Genomic DNA, 17817 nt, shown 5'->3' on the forward strand with positions numbered 1-17817 from the left:
TATTTTCATATTCTTGACATTTATGATTTGCTAACCTTCCCAGTTGTCCAGCCATCTTCCTGAAGATATTTCAGGAATGCTTTACTTGAAATACTAAAAGCAAAGTACAATCCTGTCATTTTGAATAATCTCCTTCTAAGAGTGATTTTTTAAAAAAAAAGCAAGTTGATTTTTTCTGATGTATTCTTGTGTATCAGGAGGGATTTCACAGAGATTGCAAATGAAATCAGAATTAGGCCAGTAAAATAGAGAGAAATATGAGATTTAACATTTCTTCTCACAGGAAAAAAAAAAAGGAACAACTCACTCTCCAAATCTGAATGTGAATTTAAAATGCTATTATTACTGTAACAGAATGACCAAGAAAATCCCAACCAAAAGTACAAAGTACATTTCAGCTGCTTTTGTGTAGGTTGGTTCAGCTGCTCTCTGTAAAAGCTCAAATACTTCCCTATAGTTTAGTACTCATCTAACTTCTGAATGCTTTATACAATTCAATAACCCTCTAGGAAAAAATTATTTGCAATAACTGGCAGGTCATTGCAAACACATGAAGATTTCTGCTATTTAAATCCATGAATAGGTGGAGTTTTCTGTAACAAAAATAGTCATAATAAATGTAGGTACTTCATAAGGATGATCCAGCCAAAAATCCAGTTTTCCAATGTTTTCCAAAACTAAGCCAGCATAGTGAAAACATCAGTTTTTCACCACAAAAGAACAGAAAATCCCTTAGTAGAGAATTGCAACTGAAACCAATGTTAATGAAGATTCTCTGGGAACTTGATTACATTTTCTTTAGTTTTATGCTCGCTATCTGGGAAAAAACAAAACCAAAACAAAACAAAGAAAAATTCAGACCTCATTATTTTTCTCTGAGGAAACAGAAAACCTAATTTGCTGAAAAAATACGATTCTGCTGTAACTGAATTTCAAATGGTTTGGTGAATGCTTTTTGCTGTGTAGAAGCTTTTGTATAATTTTTCACTTGGACAAGATGGTTTTAATCTAAGTTCAAATCCTATTATAGGTTTTATAGGTTAGAACTCATTTATTGCAATGTTACTGGCTATGTAAGTGACTACACAGATAATATTAATTAGCAACATACATTGCAGTGGTGAATAACACAAATATTGATAGGAATGTAGATTAAAATTTCTAGCATCTCACTGAAGAATGTCAGTCTTTCAAACAGCTTATATTGTGGGGGTTCCTTCATTCTAAAATTTCCTTATGATTTTCCAGTGACTGTTTTGATTATTTCATCAGTTTTCCCCACGACAAACCTGTTACAAAAGGAAAAGCAGAGGGTGCTGTTCCATATTTTTATATCAGTGCAACTGAATTCCAAAGTATTGGCTTGTTAAATGTTTTTAGTTGTTTCTTAATGTATCTCTTTTTGAAGTCAATCTTCTCAATTTCACTTATTTTTCTTTTTTTTTCCCCTGAGGCTACTGATTATGCTGTGATTTTTTTATTTTACCACTTGATTTTTAGCCACTTTTTTTCTTTTTTATGTCACACACACCTTCATTGGAAAGGAACCCTTTCAGGAGAAGGTATATACAGTGTGTTATTACCTCAATATTTTTAACTTGTTTTTGTAAAATGGATTTAGCTTTTTTTGAAAGACTTTTTCAGAAAGGGGCCACAGTGAAAGGCTCTCAGAATGCTGTGACTCCCTTGATGGAAGCTGGTCTCAGGTTATGGCCTGGGTTTACACCAATCCAAATCAAAGGTGTTGCTTACAAGAGCAGTCCCCTCCCTGCCCTGAGCAGCACCATCCCACCAGGTTGTTGAAACAGCACTGACACCAACCTGGCTGATCCATTCTTTGCAGATTCAGTTTTCAAAAAATTAGGTTTTCATTAATATGGGAATGTGTTAATGCAGTAGGAATGTGAAACCACAAAGAGAAGAAGAGTACCTCCTCTCTTGTTAGAAGCTACTACTACTATTACTAATATTATTACTAACTAGGGGTTTGTAAAGGTGATATTCTCCTAGTAAGCCTTGTACTATTATTTTACTCTCCCTAAAATGTTATCTAGAAATGTTGGTTGCAGATATATGTCGCCACATTTCTCCTCACAGAGAAAAGCAAGGCAAAATTCTTCCCAAAGATATTCTGGGATTCACATTGTCTGAACCACAGAGAAAGGAAAACCAATTCTTATCTCATTTAGTGCTCCTGTGTTGTTCACAAGTGGAATGCAGTGTGGAGGATTGTTTACCTGAAGGGAACTGATTGGGAATTGGGTTCTGGTGTGAGTGCTGTGAGTCACTGACCAGTTGAATCCAGGTGTGTGTGTGGGGACTGTGAGCTGACAGCCACGAGATGCTGTGCAGTAGGTGCAGCTGAGTGCTTGGCAGATTCAGTTCAGATCTAATGTAATATAATATAGAATAATATAGTATAATAAAGTAATTAATTAGCCTTCTGATAAGATTCCTCCTTCATTGGGGCATTCCCTGCAAATATTATGTAGTCAATGATTTCTACAATTTCTTTATAACTCCAAAGAAAAAAAATCACCTACCAAAAGGATCAAAGAGAAAAAGGCTAGGAAGTGCTACAAATAAATGACCTACAGAATTGGTATTTCCCAGTTAAGAACTATTCCAGCACCAAATCTTCTCTGCCAATGTGGCTGCAGAGATTCTGTGCAGTTTTGTGTGCTGTGCACAGAATGTGGTCCTGCTGATAAAACATGTGGCTGCATGTTCTCAGTGGTTCTTAGCCCTGTGGTTTGTGATGGGATCCACACCTGAGGTTCTGCCTGGTTAAAGTCAGCATCTTGCTAACTACAGACTTCTGTTCCAAAGAGCTGACTTTGCTTCAATGTGTTATGGGGGTGTAAAAAACCAAATTATTGCACAAAACAGGGCACTCTTTACTGCACCAAACTACTCATTTACTTCAGTGATTAATTTGTTTTGGTGGTGTCAGTCATTTACTTGGCAAATTACCTTTGCACTAGGGAATCTGATTGGAAGAACCACTGTGAAATGAATACAGTGAAAGTAACAGAATGTGGCAGTGGAAATCCATTTCACAGAGGAAATTTGAATGAAGAGGCTGTGACCCATCAGAAGGATTCTGGCCAAATCTGCCAGAGTTAGCAGATAGATATATTTTTTTTAGATATCCTTTACCTATTTCACATGTTTTCAAACCATGCAGCTACTGTTTATACTGCAAGTACAATTTCTGAGCTATTCATAGAGGTGTAGCTGACTTGACATTTTTGATGCCTTTGAGTCCAGCAGCTTGTTTATGTGTGGTACAGATAAATGCAACAGCAACTTCGTTTATTTTATTTTAATCTTAAACCCCATCTCAAACTCCCCCTTTTTCCTCTCTTCCTTTCCCTTCCCCTCCTTTCTTCCCACCTTTTCTCCTCCTTCCCCCCTTCTCTTCTTCCCCACCCTCCCTGCATCCTTTCTTTGGCAGTACAGATTTGCTGCTCATGTAAAGAGGGAAGAGAATTTATTTTTAGAAGTCTAGCTACAGGTGGGTTGCCAAGTGTAGTAATGAAGAAGAGATTAGAAACTCCTTTAACTGGAACTGGAGGCTTTACTTTAGGGCTGAGCTTTGCTTAAGACCATCCAAGGATGTCTGAATCCAAACTGGAATTGCACTGCCCTCCTGTGTTCACAGCGGAAAAGGGAGAAGTTTTGTGACACATCCCCGGGACAGAGGAAGCGTCTCGTTTAAATGCCATGAATGAGAAACAAAAGGAACACAACTATTCCTGTGCCTGCCTACTTAGAAGAGCACAGAACCGAACTTATTACCGAACTTATTATGGCTAATCGGAGCAGGTTTTGCTCTCAGGTTCACCCAGAACATACAGAAAAACTGGATAGTCCAAATAATTTGGAGTGTTTTTCCAACTATGTGTTGCTTTCCTAAACATTGTGGAATTTTTGCAGAGTGCTCTGCTTTTACAGGCAGCAAGTTCAGGCTGCAGTGAAGTCTTCTGCAAAGACTTCAGCAGTTCTGAAGAGACCATCTTGCAGCTGATCAGATTCCAAAGCCATCACTGACAACACAACCAGCACTAAAAAGCTCCTAACACAGATGGAAGTTGCCCAGTTATTTCCTATCATCTCCCCTCGTGCTGGGTTAGGCAACTCACCAATTTCTGGAAAGCAGAAAAGGGCTCCTGACAAAGCCAGGCTGTACAACACAAAGATGTGCACACAGCCATGAGCTGCTGGAGCTGGCAACCACAGCCCACAGGGTTGGGCCAAGGCACTCCAGCAGCACTGGTTGTGTCAAGCACAGCTACAGGGGACAGCCCAGAGGCTGGCACATGCACTGCTGGGTGGCACAGTGTGTCCCTAGGTCATATGGCTAGGGGGCTGGCTGGGTGGGGTGTTCCAGCAGCCCCTGACAGAATCACAGAATGGTTTGTGCTGGAAGGGAGCTTTGGGGCTAGTCCAACCTCTTGCTGCAGGCAGGGACACTTTTCACTACACCAGGTTGCTCCAAGTCCCATCCAACCTGGTCTTGAGTGTTTCCAGGGATGTTTCTGGGCAAACTGTTCCAGTGCTTTACTACCCTCATCATAAAAAGATGTTCTCCTTATATTCCTTTTTGCTTTAAAACCATTTTCCTTCCTCTCCCTCATCCTGCTTGCAGCAGAGTGGACTGGCAGGCTCCTGGAGGGGTGATACATGTGAATGGTCCTGGCCCCCAGCTCCACACCAACAAGGCAGCTCCATCCAACAGTTATGCTAGAAATGAAGTGGTTCCTGAGCATTAGGAAAACAGGCTCTAGGGCACTCTTCTAATGAAAGCCTAGGAATAGGAACAGCTCATTTTAAAATGGGCTTTAAAGGAACCAGAGTGGCTTGCAAGAGCAGTTAGGCAGAATGGGAAAATCTGTGTAAATACACAGAAAATTACACTGGCACAGGTTGCCCAGAGAAGCTGTGGCTGCCCCACCTCTGGAAGTGTCCAAGGCCAGGTTGTCAGGACTTTGAGCAATCTGGCCTAGAGAAAGGTGCTCCTGCCCATGCCAGGGGGGATTGGAATGAGTGTTAAGGTCCCTTCCAACCCAAAGCATTCTGTGATGCTGTGAAAGATGTTGCTTGTTAGAGAGTGCTCTACACAGATCAGGGGTTATGCAAATCAGAGGTTCCCTGAAGGGTTACACACTTTCTCATTTAAGGACCTTACACCACACATTGGGTAAAGCCTTCTTCCCTCTATTATGCTGCTATATTTTGGTAATGTCTCTTCAAAATGTGACACCTGCACAAAGAAAACAGAAATAAAGTAGGCAGGCAAGGAAAGCAGGAAACAGGAGACCAAACACAACTTTATCTGCTGTGGCTGATAAGAGATAATCAGGACAGCTCCTAGGGAGGACAGATTTGGGATAACATAGCAAAGTATTAGTTCAGTAGGGTTGCACCAGCTTTACTGTAATGGTAACATAAAAATGGCAATTTAAATTTTTAAAGTTTTTTGAAGACAGACTCTTTCATGTTTTTGCAGTCACAGATTTTTTCTGGGGAATCAAATTCAAAATAATATTGATAGAAGAATCATTTATTGTCAGGTATTTTTGAACACGGAAGCTGGAAGTCAAAATAAACCACTGAGACTCAATTCAAATTTTATTGAACTACTGTGCAAACTGATGAATTAGTTTGGAAATTGGTGTTGGCTCAAATTCGACCCTGGATCTAGATTTCTAGTCTCCAGCTGCTCTGACAGTTATTCAGTTCTGGGGCTTTGAAGTTCAGAAGACAGAATTTCAGCATGCAAATATGGCTATTAGAGAAACCAAGTAATTACCACCCAAACCCATGTCTGATCAATTAATAGCAAAACTGCATAACTGTTGTCTCCAGTGTGCTCTGAATGTTGCCAGAGAAATGAACCAGTGGTTTGGAGAACTTGAGCAAAGCAGGAAATCTCCTTGCTGCTCATGTAACTTGGACTGCAGCTGCTTGAGCATCTGCCTCAGCTTTCAGCTGTAGGATTTGGCTGCCAGCTCCAGTAAACAAGTTGGGTGACCTCAGTTTTGTAAAAATGCATAAGCATCACCAATCTCAGTCTGCAGAGGCAGGTGACTCGTAGCACCAAATGAAACTTTAGAGGAATTACTCTAAATTGTGCCCCTTTGTAATGGTTCACAGAGATTATTCCTGTGGGGAAGAACTCTGGAACAACAGCTTGCTCAATGTGACAGCAAAAAAAAATATGTTTACAGGGTTCCTTAGGAGCAGATCAATAAACAGAAGCAAGACATGCTGAAATTCTTACATCTACAGCACAATAAGTTCAGTCTTTCTATGTTTAAAGGGGCCTTATAAGAAAGATGGGGACAGGCTTTTTACTGGGGCCTGGAGTGACAGGACAAAGTGTGATGGTTTTAAAAGAGGGCAGATTGAGACTAGGTAAAATGAAGAAATGTTTTGTGATGGGGGTGGTGAACACTGGGACAGGTTGCCTGGAGAGGCTGTAGATGCCCCATCCCTGGAAACATCAAGGCCAGGTGGGATGGGGCCCTGAGCAACCTGGTCTAGTGTTCCTGCTCACTACAGACAGGTTTGACTAGATGATCTTTAGAGATCCTTTCTAACACAAACCATTCTATGATTCTAAGATCAAGGGGTTTATAATCCAGATCAGATTTAGTCTGATGCCCTGGGCTCACTATCTGCACCACATTTGTGGTTTGAAGCTGTCTAAACAAGCAGTTCAGACCCTCAGCTCAGCTGCAGAGCAAATCTGGAGTGGAGACTCTGGCTCACTCTCTTCTGAAAAGAATCTAGTGTGCATCCACAAAAGGGGTCTGCAGACCCTAATGCCAAATCAGAAATGGGATCACTTCAAACTTCTAGTGCTGCTACAACACAAAACAAAATGCTTTGATAGATGAACCCACTGCAGTCTTGACACAGAGTTGAGGTTATAACCTTGCACTAATATAGATTAGACAGAAAAAGTGTATCTTCTGCTTTCCTGAATAACTTCATTAATTTGCTAGTTCTTCCTAAAAAAACCAGTGCATTAAAAGCAAAACATTATGGAACTTTAAAGACAAGTACTCTGAGCAAGAACAGAAAAACTTTCTGTCCATGGTAAATAAAAGGGTGTGGAGTTTCAGGCTGACCTGGATGGGCTCCTTTCCATGTCTGAGCTGGCTTGCAGAGACTGCTGCAGTCAGGACATGCCCAGAGAACAAGAGCTCTTCCTGATTTCCAGTCCTTACAATCTCTTTATGATGATGGTGTATTTCTCACTGCACTGTCAAAGGAAAGGCTTCAGGTTTCATTCCCTAGGTGTTTTCAGATGTTCAATTAATCTTTACAGAATGCCTAGGTGAAGATCGGGTATTAATGGCATTTTTCTCCTGTTACTACACAAAAATAATTCTATGAACAAGGAGTAAACTCTTTTTCTGATTCAAACAGCACAGGCTATTGCACAGTACATCTGCAGATAAAATTGAAATTTCAAAATAAAGACAATTACATGATAGTTGCTGTGCAGAACAGCCAGCATGAAACAAAATATGTGTTGCTTTATCCTGGAATTTCATTTTCTGAAGTTACCATCACTGGCCTCAGAAAGAGAGGATTTGGAGAGGAATTGCAAACCACAGTAAATACTTACTTGAGTGAGTATTGATTTTAGTATTGTTTCCTGTTAATTCTTATTGTTAAAAATACAGAATTGAAAAACATTCTTCAACATTTGTGGCTCTTTTTTTACCACTGGCAAATGCAACAGGGTGATGCACATTCACCAAAGAAAGAGTAATACACAGTTGCTGCTTTATTTAGGTTGGCAGAAAGTTACATGTTCCATTTAAAATGTCTGAGATAGAACAGGGCAGCCTCTTTTGAAAATGATGAGTAGGGGTTTTGGGGGGTTTTTGTTTGTATGTTCCACTGTTTTGATGAGTATTTTCTATAGGATAGATATATATCCTGACAGAAGAAGTTGCTGAAAGAAGAGTTGGAGAAGAGCCTGTAAAAGACCTGAGCTTATATGGAAGAATCATTTAAACAATTACCGAACAGCCAAATTTTATTGTAACATTACTCTCCAAGTAGATACGCTCAGGTGATTGCGCTGACTTTTGGAAGTCCCTGATCTGAAATGTTGCCTCTGAGACTTTACATCTGCAGTCTGTTTCAGAACTAGGACCCTGTTCTCAAGGCTGATAACTTAGGAAATCTATGTTTTGTTTCAATAGACTTTCCAGAGGATTTTATCAGCTGAAATAACTTTTCCCCTTCTACTTAAAATACAGCTTGGGTATGTTAAGTCTCCGCACAAAGAGCATAAAATGTGTGTCAGTTCATTTTTTACTTTTAGTTAACTCCTTCAGTGTCAACAAGAATTTTTCCTAGAGTTAACCACCTTGTACTGAAGACTCAAGACCACCTATTTCAAGACTTGTTTCAGGCAGGGTATGTGCAACATTGCTGAGGCATCAGCTTGCCCACAGCCTGCCCTTCCTTGTTGTTGCAGAGGGAGCACATCTACAGAAACAATTGAGTAGGGGTAAGAAGAGTAAAACCCAGACTTGCAAAGCCAGCTGACTGAGTCAGCATTGTGTCCCTGGGTGCTTCAGAGGCTCAGTGTGTGCCTATGGGCACTGCCTGTCTGCCTTAGCCCTGAATTATCCTGCACCACCTGAGTAAAGTGCCATTGTACCACCAGCTCTCATACCCAATGTCCCCAGGGCAAAGGCAGGCAGGCAGTGAGGAGGAGTAAAACCAAGAGGAACTGTGTTTGTAAGGCTGCTCTCCTTGTGCCTCTCAGAAGATCTGTCTGTGAGCCACCATGCACACACAGGTAACATCCCAGCCTGTGTCTGTGGCTTGGAGGTGAATTCCACATGGCTCAACAGTGCAACAGCTGCTTTGTTAGCATTTTATATATTGTAAATCAAAGAAGCTTACTTCTCTCACTCCTTAGTGCCCCAGCCCACAGACTAAGCAAGATTTTACCATGTTGCTGTAAAAACAAAAGGCAAGGCTCAAAAGGTCTTGTGTTCTTAGTTTCAAACTGATGGACTGAAAGTGGAGGAGCCAGTAAATGTGTTTGGTGGCATAGGCTTGCTCATGTTTAAACTGTGAAACATTTGCAAACGTCTACTTAAAGGCAACATTAAAACAACAGACCTCTTTTGCTTTTGTGGCTTTGCTTACCAGCTACAATGTGCCATATCAGAATGTGAGGGCTGGGAGGAGAGATCTAAAATTTAGCAGCTTAAAAAAAAAAAAAAAACAACCAAAAAAACCCAACCCAAAGAAACAACCCAAACGTTTTTAATCAGCTTGAGAGCCCAGTGGATTTGTGAAATCGTTTGGGATTAACAGGCTATTGATTGCTAATAAAACAATATTTAGCTTTGTCTGATGAACAGCAATGGAAAAAAGGTGTGGGCACCTTGTCAAACAGGACCCATTGAGGAGGGATGATGGGTTAAGTGTGGGGGTCTGAGTGGCAGCGTGGGTGCCCAGTCTTCAAGGAGAACTTGTCAGTTGTTAGTGAGGCTGGTGAAAGGAAGGACGCCAGCGCCTGATGGCTGGGGTAGTATTGATGCAAGTTAGCTGACTAATCAGATTGAAAAAGTCCCATGGTATTTATGTCACTTTAATTTTCATCAAACAATTGGAGACGACAGCACTCTATTAAGAAGAGGTTGATCCAGAACTAAAGCTAAATAAATTAGGGTCTCAGTTTAATCAAATTATCCCTCTGCTGGCCTTGGATTAACCGAGGGAGACAGCGTCAGTCTAGGCACTTTTCATTGGCTGGTTTATTTTTTTTTTTAAAGAAGCTGGTACAAAGAATGGGAGATTTAACACACAGCTACTACTCATAATCCCTCAAATAAGCACCTTTTAAAGAAGCAGGAATTAATATTTATCAGTTTTACTGAAGGATATTTCCATTTTTATGTTAGGAGGCTTTTTTTTAAGTGAAATGAACTGAAAATGAGGCTAAAATTTGTCAACAAAAATCTAGACTGAGAGAACCTGAAACAAGCTGGCACAGAAATGGAAACACTAGCCTAATGCTACCTAATGATTCCTTGCTAGACTCATAATATTTTAGTTTACTTGCTCTAAAAATGCTTTGATTGCACAGTTTCATTTTGCTGTTGTTTACTTACATTTTTCGTGCAGGGTAAGAAATTCTTTTCCCTCCTCCCTACATTCTTTACACCTCTGGGTGTAAAAATCTTTGAGGTATCCAGATTGTCTCTGAGAAAATCATTTTCCCAAGCTGCCTTATATCTTCTCCTGCAGTTTTCACTAGAAGTTTAGAGCAAGAGATAGTAACTGACTTTTCAATGGTAATAACATGAAAAAAATCCTGTGTTTATATTTCCTCTACAAAGATTTAACTGAAATGTTGCAATAAATCTTTCAAGATCCTGAACTCTTGAAATATTCCAAATCTGTGTTGTCATAGTCATTGTAAAAGTAACTCTGGATTTCCTGACATAGAAATGAAAGTAAAATAGTACATCCTTTGCTGGAAGCTATGAACTGAATTCATCCCAGTTAACCACAAAATTTTTTTTGAAAAATGCAACATGATGAATAAACAACTCCTTCCATCTTTGTTGCAAAATTAAAAATAATTTTGTGAGAAAAGCAGGTAAATGGATGTAGCATTGTGCCTGAGTCTACTTTCTGAATGCTTCTTTCTCTGACTTCTGACTGGTTTTTGCTGCCCATGATCATCAATATTGTTCCTCATTCTCCTGAGGCAATCACAACTTAGGGAAAGTGAAGCTGAACAAATAAATACTTGTATTTATATTGTTCACTGCATGTGTAATAGACCTGATAAGTATGACTGGCTTCTGCTAGTCCCTATTCTCCCATAATCTACAAAATTTCATAGTCTTCCTCTGCTTGCATTTCATTTCTGTTCTTATTAAGCCCTTGGAAATGCAGGCACCAAGCACTGGTTCCTTACATAACTATGCACACATATCCTAATGCTCCTTTAATTTAGGATTTATACATTTCCAGCTCAAACAATTTGCTCCTTTCTTTTTTCTCACACGCTTCAAGATTCCACTCTTTGGTCAGCTCTGGTGGACATAACCTTGCAGATGCTCATCCTTGCACAAGAAGGTTTTTTCCCCGGGTAACTCATCTTATTTCCTTCCAAAGCTTGCTAACTGCCTGACATCCACTCTTGTGACAATAAGCATCTTGCAGATACTATTTAAAAAAACTTAAGGGCCAAATAGTTGCTTTTGGGGGGTTGTTTTTAATGCACAGCCCTCACAGTTCTGCTTGTTTGACTGAAAGCTTATCAGAATGCCACCCGTCTTTGCTTGTTTTCTTACTGTGGATGTATAAAGACCATATATTTTCATTGTAAAGATGTGATCTAAGGTAAATGCTTAATTTTACTTCAAACCAGGATAAGATTTTTCTTGTAGTTTTTCTGCACAACCACTTACTCTAAGTTCAGGTATTTTTTTTTCCCTGTGGAAAACAGACATTTTCCCAGTAGAAACACAGGTATTATGAGACAGAAAAGTTTGAGATGCTTACAGCTACTATCTCTGGGAACAATGGTTTATCCTCACTGTGCTTATGAATTCTTTTATCTGCATTTACCCTTTGGACAGAAACAGTCAATGTAACCCTGAAGATCAGTGATTTTCTAAGTATCTCATTATTTTTGTTACATTACCTGTTTGGAGAGATCTCAGTTGGAGTCCAGTGACCTGTAGCATCTGAAACAATGCCATCTTCCTCAAGCTGCTCCACAATGCAGATTTTATGGAGGCACTTCTGTAGAGGTATAAATGTGTGTGTGTGTAACATCCTGAGTCTCACACCCTGTAATATAACCCTAAACCTAATTCCAGGGTGAATTTTTTTAATTGTTAAAAACAATTTTTAAAAAATTTGTTAAAAACTAAACAACAACAACAACAACCCCAAATCTCCCAAGTAAATAACACCCCTTCCCTGCCACCCACTCCCCCCCCCAAAAAAAACCAAAACCAAAAACCCAACAACTTAAAACCTGCCTCTTTCCAGATAAAAGTTTTGTTTTGCAGCCCATCCTTTCCTTTGGCAGCTCTTTCCAGCCCCACTTCAGCTCCAGATCTAGGCTTACCTTCCCTCTCAATGCTAAACCTAAGCCTGGTTTGAGGGTGAGCCCTCCAAACGGTCTGATGGGCTTTGCCCAGATTAAAAATGCCTCAGTCAGTTGTCTTAGTATACTAAGGGGAATGTGATCATCATTTTATGAGACTTTTAAACTGACTGAGCATTTCAATTCAGAATAGCAATTCTCCTTTCAATACTACTAACTTTTCCTTATTATAAGAATAAAAAATACCTTTTGACTACAATTCATTCCCTCTGCATAGAAACTGGCACTCACATGTTCTGATTTATACTCCATTTAACTTTTTTCCAAGCTTTTATTATTTTAACAGTTCTGAATTCAGCCTTTGGCTGTGAAGGCAACAAAGGCTTAAGAGGTAACTGTCATTATTGATGTTTTACTTGCAGGAATACCATTCTGCAACAGGTGAGGTTTCTGCACCTCCTTCTGTTGCGCCCAAGGCCTCTGGAGCTGTGCTTTTCATTGCTGTGTGATGTGGGGAAGTGACAGCTTTGTGAGAACCTGCTCATCTCTACACATCTTAAAGGCTCAACGGAAAAGCCACTGTCTGTTTTCAGACTGCTGGCTACAGAGAGTTTCCATCACTGAATCAATAAAGCAACAAACTGGGGTGGGAGGACTGAATATAACTGTATTTGCTTTTGGAAGTGTCATTCTTGCCATTTACCTGTAGCAGGTCACTTTTAGTATCTAAGGAGCGTAAAGCAAAATTTTGGACAGTTTGGACTTTCTGGATGGAAAATACTTTTGAAAAATTGTCTTTAGTTTTGAGTTTCATGGTTGTGAGCTGCTGTCTGCTCTGTTGGTGACCCTGAGTGGTTAAAATTTAAAAAATACAACTCTGACTACACAATTAAGAAGTAATTTGATTTGCTAATACTATTTTTTTAAAAATCTGCTCTCTCTTTTTTTTTTTTCTAATATATTTTACACAGGGTAAAGTCATAGCCATTTAATAATAGTTTGTTAAAAATACCTTTTTTATTCCTACACAATTTCTATTAATATATTTCTTTGGTTTTGAATTATGACAAGCACAAGAGCCACAAAAAAGTGACGCAGGTAGAGAATAAAGTTACACATGCTTGGAAATCCAGATGAAACAAGTGATATGTCAATACCATATTTTGTGTGTGAACACCCTCCAACAGACTCCCCAGTGTTGTGTTTCCAGAACTGAAAAAAGTTTGAAATGCAGTAAAAAAACCCAGCAAATATTTGAAGTTTCTTCCCCTTGGCCCAGATTATGAAATAGTAATCCATTACATTGTAAATCTTCCTGTACCGTGCAAATCCCTTTACAAGGATTAGGAGATTGTAACAAAGATGATCATATTTCAATAGGTACCAGTGTAAGTTATACATTTCTGCTGCGGATTTCATACAGTCCTCACCCAACACGTCACATACAGTGACCCAAACAAGCAGGTGCTTTACATTTATTGAGAATCTTAATTCCCAGAATAATAAAAAAGAAGGCTCGGTTACAAGGCTGGGCAGCACATTCAGCCTGTGCTCTCTGAGGGGACTCCACAATAGCTGAGGGTGTGCAATGGAGCAAACACTATGCAATCAGTGACCCCTTGCCCCTCGGGGGCGAGAGGGGGAGAGCAGAATTTCAGTCAAACACAAAGAAGCTGCTGTTTCTGCTTTTGCTGCTATCAGCCTGGGTACTGCTGACAGAGCAGAGCCTGTTAAATCTATTTCTGCTCCCAACTGCTGGGCAAGAGTAGAGGGAAACTGTGTTTTATCATTCTGCATCACTTCTGTTTCTTTCAGGGGATCGGATCCTACTTAGGGGGCATAAGGTAGAAGTATCTGACTTGGCTAGATTTCCTCTGTACACTAAGGGAATGCAGCACTTTGCTAGCATTTTGCACTAAATCTAATTCATTGGGTAGTACTGAATTGCTATGTAGGAAAAAAAATTCCACGAGAAGCACATAGTTCACACCACTAAGTAGTGTTTGCAAAATTGGTGGTGTCTTCTCATACCTGTAGAAGTCTGAATGGACATAGGATTTTTAAAAATACGGGGTGAAATTTGTGAAGGAGTCTGACACAGTAGCTCTTAGACCCTTCTTCAAATTTGGCATTCTGATTTTATCTAAAACCAAATTTATGTTTTTCATGTTCCTTTGGATTTGCCTATAACTAAGAAAGCCTAGTCTGTTTAATTAATACCATACTGAAAAGTCTTTGTTAGAGGTAGGAGAGGTAGGAGAGTGAAAGGGAAGATTAAGGTATATGGACAGATATGCAAGTACAGCTGAGAAATCAGGGATTGTAATCCAGACAAGTGAAATCAGACTTACATATTTTTTTCATAAATTCTGTATCCCACTCCTTTTTTTTTTTTAATTTGCTACCAATCAATTCAAATCTCTTTGCTTTTATACTCAGCAAACACTACCACATTTGCATTCTAAAAATGAGATGACGAGCAGACCCTCAGTTATATCCCGCTACAAATGACCAAAAACTGCAAAGATGATGATAATACTGACTGTCACTCTGTTGAGCAACGATTATAATGTATTAACAAACACTTGGTACTTTCTTTTACACTGAGAGCTACATATTGAGTGCTCTTGCCTTTGTATATCGAGTCAGCCTTTGTAAAATAAGTATCATAAAATCATAGAATTCTGAATTGGAAGGGATCTATCAGGATCATCGAGTCCAACTTCTGGTCCTGGGCAGACCACCCCAGGAGTCACACCACGTGTCTGAGAGCACTGTCCAAATGCTTCCTGAACTCTGCCAGGCTTGGTGCTGTGACCACTGCCCTGCACTGTTTCAGTGCCCAGCCACCCTTTGGGTGAAGAACCTTTTCCTGACATCCAACCTAAACCCCCCTGACTCAGTTTCATACTGTTTCCTTGAGTCCTCTCTCCTCATGAGGAAGTTTTAACTGCAGTGAGGTCTCCCCTCAGTCTCGTCTAGGCTGAACAGACCAAGTAATCTCAGCTGCTCCTCACACGGTTTCCCCTCCAGATCCTGCACCATCCTCATCGCCTTCCTTTGGACACTCTCTGACAGCTTCACGTCTTTCTCATATGGTGACACCCAAAACTGCCCCAGCAGAGGCTGCTCCAGCTCAGAGCAGAGTGGGACAATCCCTGCCTTGCCTGGCTGGTGAGGCTGTGCCCAATGTCCCCAGGAGAGGGCTGTTTGCTGTCCCTGATGTCCCCCAGGACAGGGCTGGCCCACCTGCCTGTCCCTGATGTCCCCAGGACAGGGCTGGCCCTGTTGGCTGTGCCTGATGTCCCCCAGGACAGGGCTGGCCCTGTTTGTTGTCCCTGATGTCCCCAGGACAGGGCTGGCCCTCCTGGCTGCTGTGCCTGATGTCCCCAGACAGGGCTGGCCCTCCTGGCTGCAGGGCACTGCTGACCCCTGTTCAGCTTGCCTGTCAATGACCAGGACCCCCAGGTCCCTTCCCGCAGTGCTACTCTCCAGCCTCTCATTCTCCAGTCTGTTCACACAACCAGGCCTGCCCAATCCCCAGGGCAGGATCTGATGCTTTGCCCTGTTAAACTCCACACAGTTGGTGATTGCCCACTTCTCTGATTTCTCCAGGTCTCTCTGCAGGGCCTTTCTGCCCTCAAGGGAGTTGACAGCTCCTCCCCGTTTAGTGTGGTCAGCAAACTTACTTAATGTACCTGTAATGTAGATTAGCTTCTTATGAAAAACTAGATGGAAAGGGAGGAAACTATTGCCACGTCTGGCCTGGTGAATAGTGTGGCAAAAGTGTAGCAAAAGATGTGGTGCTGAAAATCCAAGACCTGGTACCTCTGAGATCTTCACTTCAGGCTAGCAGCTGTAGTTCCTCTGGAGCAGCCAGGTAGTTTCATTTGAAAAAGGAACCCATTTGATGTGTGCTGTGATCATGCTGAGCACCAAAGCATAGTAAGGGAGTTTGGGGGAGTTTGGAAAATCTTTTTAAAGATGTTTGATCTCCTGAACCAAAGTGCCAATGCAGAGGCCTGCAAACTTCACTAACTTTTTAACATGCTCACAGATAAACAATTTGATCCAAAAGTACAAGTCACTAATCAAAAAATGTGTGATGCTTAGGGAGGGACAGCTGACTAACAGCAGCAATGAGATATAGCAGATTCCTTAAGTATGTCCTGTTAAGGAATAAACACTGCACAAACACCTGACTCTAGCAGTTCTAGCAGGATGCAGAGCTTATCTCTGCTCCTGCCATTATGTAAGGGAGTCAGGTTCCAGGTGAAATAGTAATTTCCTTATTTTTGGAAATATTTGTAGTGGCACAGATACTTTGAGGGTACAGATTGTAAAAATTCCAGCTTCAACATTTCCCCTACCACATCCTGCTTAGAACCATGGGAACCAGCACCGCTTGTTTCTAAAGAGATGTTTCTGTCAGGCACAAAATACAGAGAAAATGAAGGAGCTTCAGTAACCCAACTGGAACATCAGGTGCTAACTGTGTTCTTCAAGTGATAAGCTTCAAGCTTTGGTTTTCTATATCGTTTTTTAACCACTTTTTAGCTTCTGCATTTTAATGAGGTCTTAGTTATAAAGGACATTAAGAAGAATTTCTTCACAGAAAGGGTGACTAGACATTGGAATGAGTTGTCCAGGGAGGTGGTGGAGTCACTCTCCCTAGAGCTGTTTAAGGAAAGACTGAATGTGGCACTTAGTGCCATGGTCATGTTGCTAAACGTGGAATATTTAAATTTTCTTAAGAAAGGATGTGCTATAACATTTGATCTTGGCATTCTTTCAAGCCTAACCAACAAGAAGGGAGATCTAATTGGTGGGACAACCGCTAACAAGCTCTAAGGGACCTCCAGGTGTTAGAAAAACAAATTACTTGTTGGTAGAATTACCTTGTTAAGGCTTAGGGGTGGAAATGCTTCAGTGGTCTCAGACCTGGGGGGAGGTTAAAGCTTGGGAAGAAGGACATATCCCTGACAGTGGACACAAATAATGCAGAATTTATGGGCCATAAGAACCCCCAAGATAAGGAAGAAACTAATAAAGACAACTCAGCAACTGTGCTGCAATCAGTTCCTTGTGGTAAAAGGTGACTCCAGAGCGGGAAGGTCACGGACTCACCAACTCAAGAAACCACTAACTCAAATAAAGACTGAACACACAGCCTAACAACATGAGGAAGAGGAAAATCCTTAACAATGAAGACAGAGTACTAATTAATAAGAGAACTATGTAACTTGTGGCTAATGGACATGAATTCTTTTGCTGAGATGTGTAAATATTGTATGACATATAAATAAAAGCTCTGATAGTTTGTGTGCTTTATTTGTGGAATACCAGCCAGGCTTGTGCAGCTCTGAAATAAATAATGGACATCTCTCGAGTGTGCATTATTGGCTTGTTCTTGAGTTTTGTGGGCAGCCTGGTTGACAAGGTGGTGTTTGGTCACAGGTTGGACTCGACGACCTCAGAGGTGTTTCCAACCTCATCGCTTCTGTGACTCTGCGATTCTGTCAGTGGCTAAACCTTATTTAAAAGCTGACATTTAAAAGCGCGCCCTGTTCCCTTGAACCCTCCCGTGGCAGCCGCGCCGTTTGCCAGACACCAAAAGCCGGGCGCTTGCCAAGCGTGGACGTCGGGATTCCTGCTCCGCGCTGGAGCACGGAACACCCTCCCCGCCTCCTGCGGGGCGA

The sequence above is a fragment of the Serinus canaria genome, chromosome 5, assembly GCF_022539315.1.
Source record: "Serinus canaria isolate serCan28SL12 chromosome 5, serCan2020, whole genome shotgun sequence".
Classification (NCBI taxonomy): Eukaryota; Metazoa; Chordata; class Aves; order Passeriformes; family Fringillidae; genus Serinus; species Serinus canaria.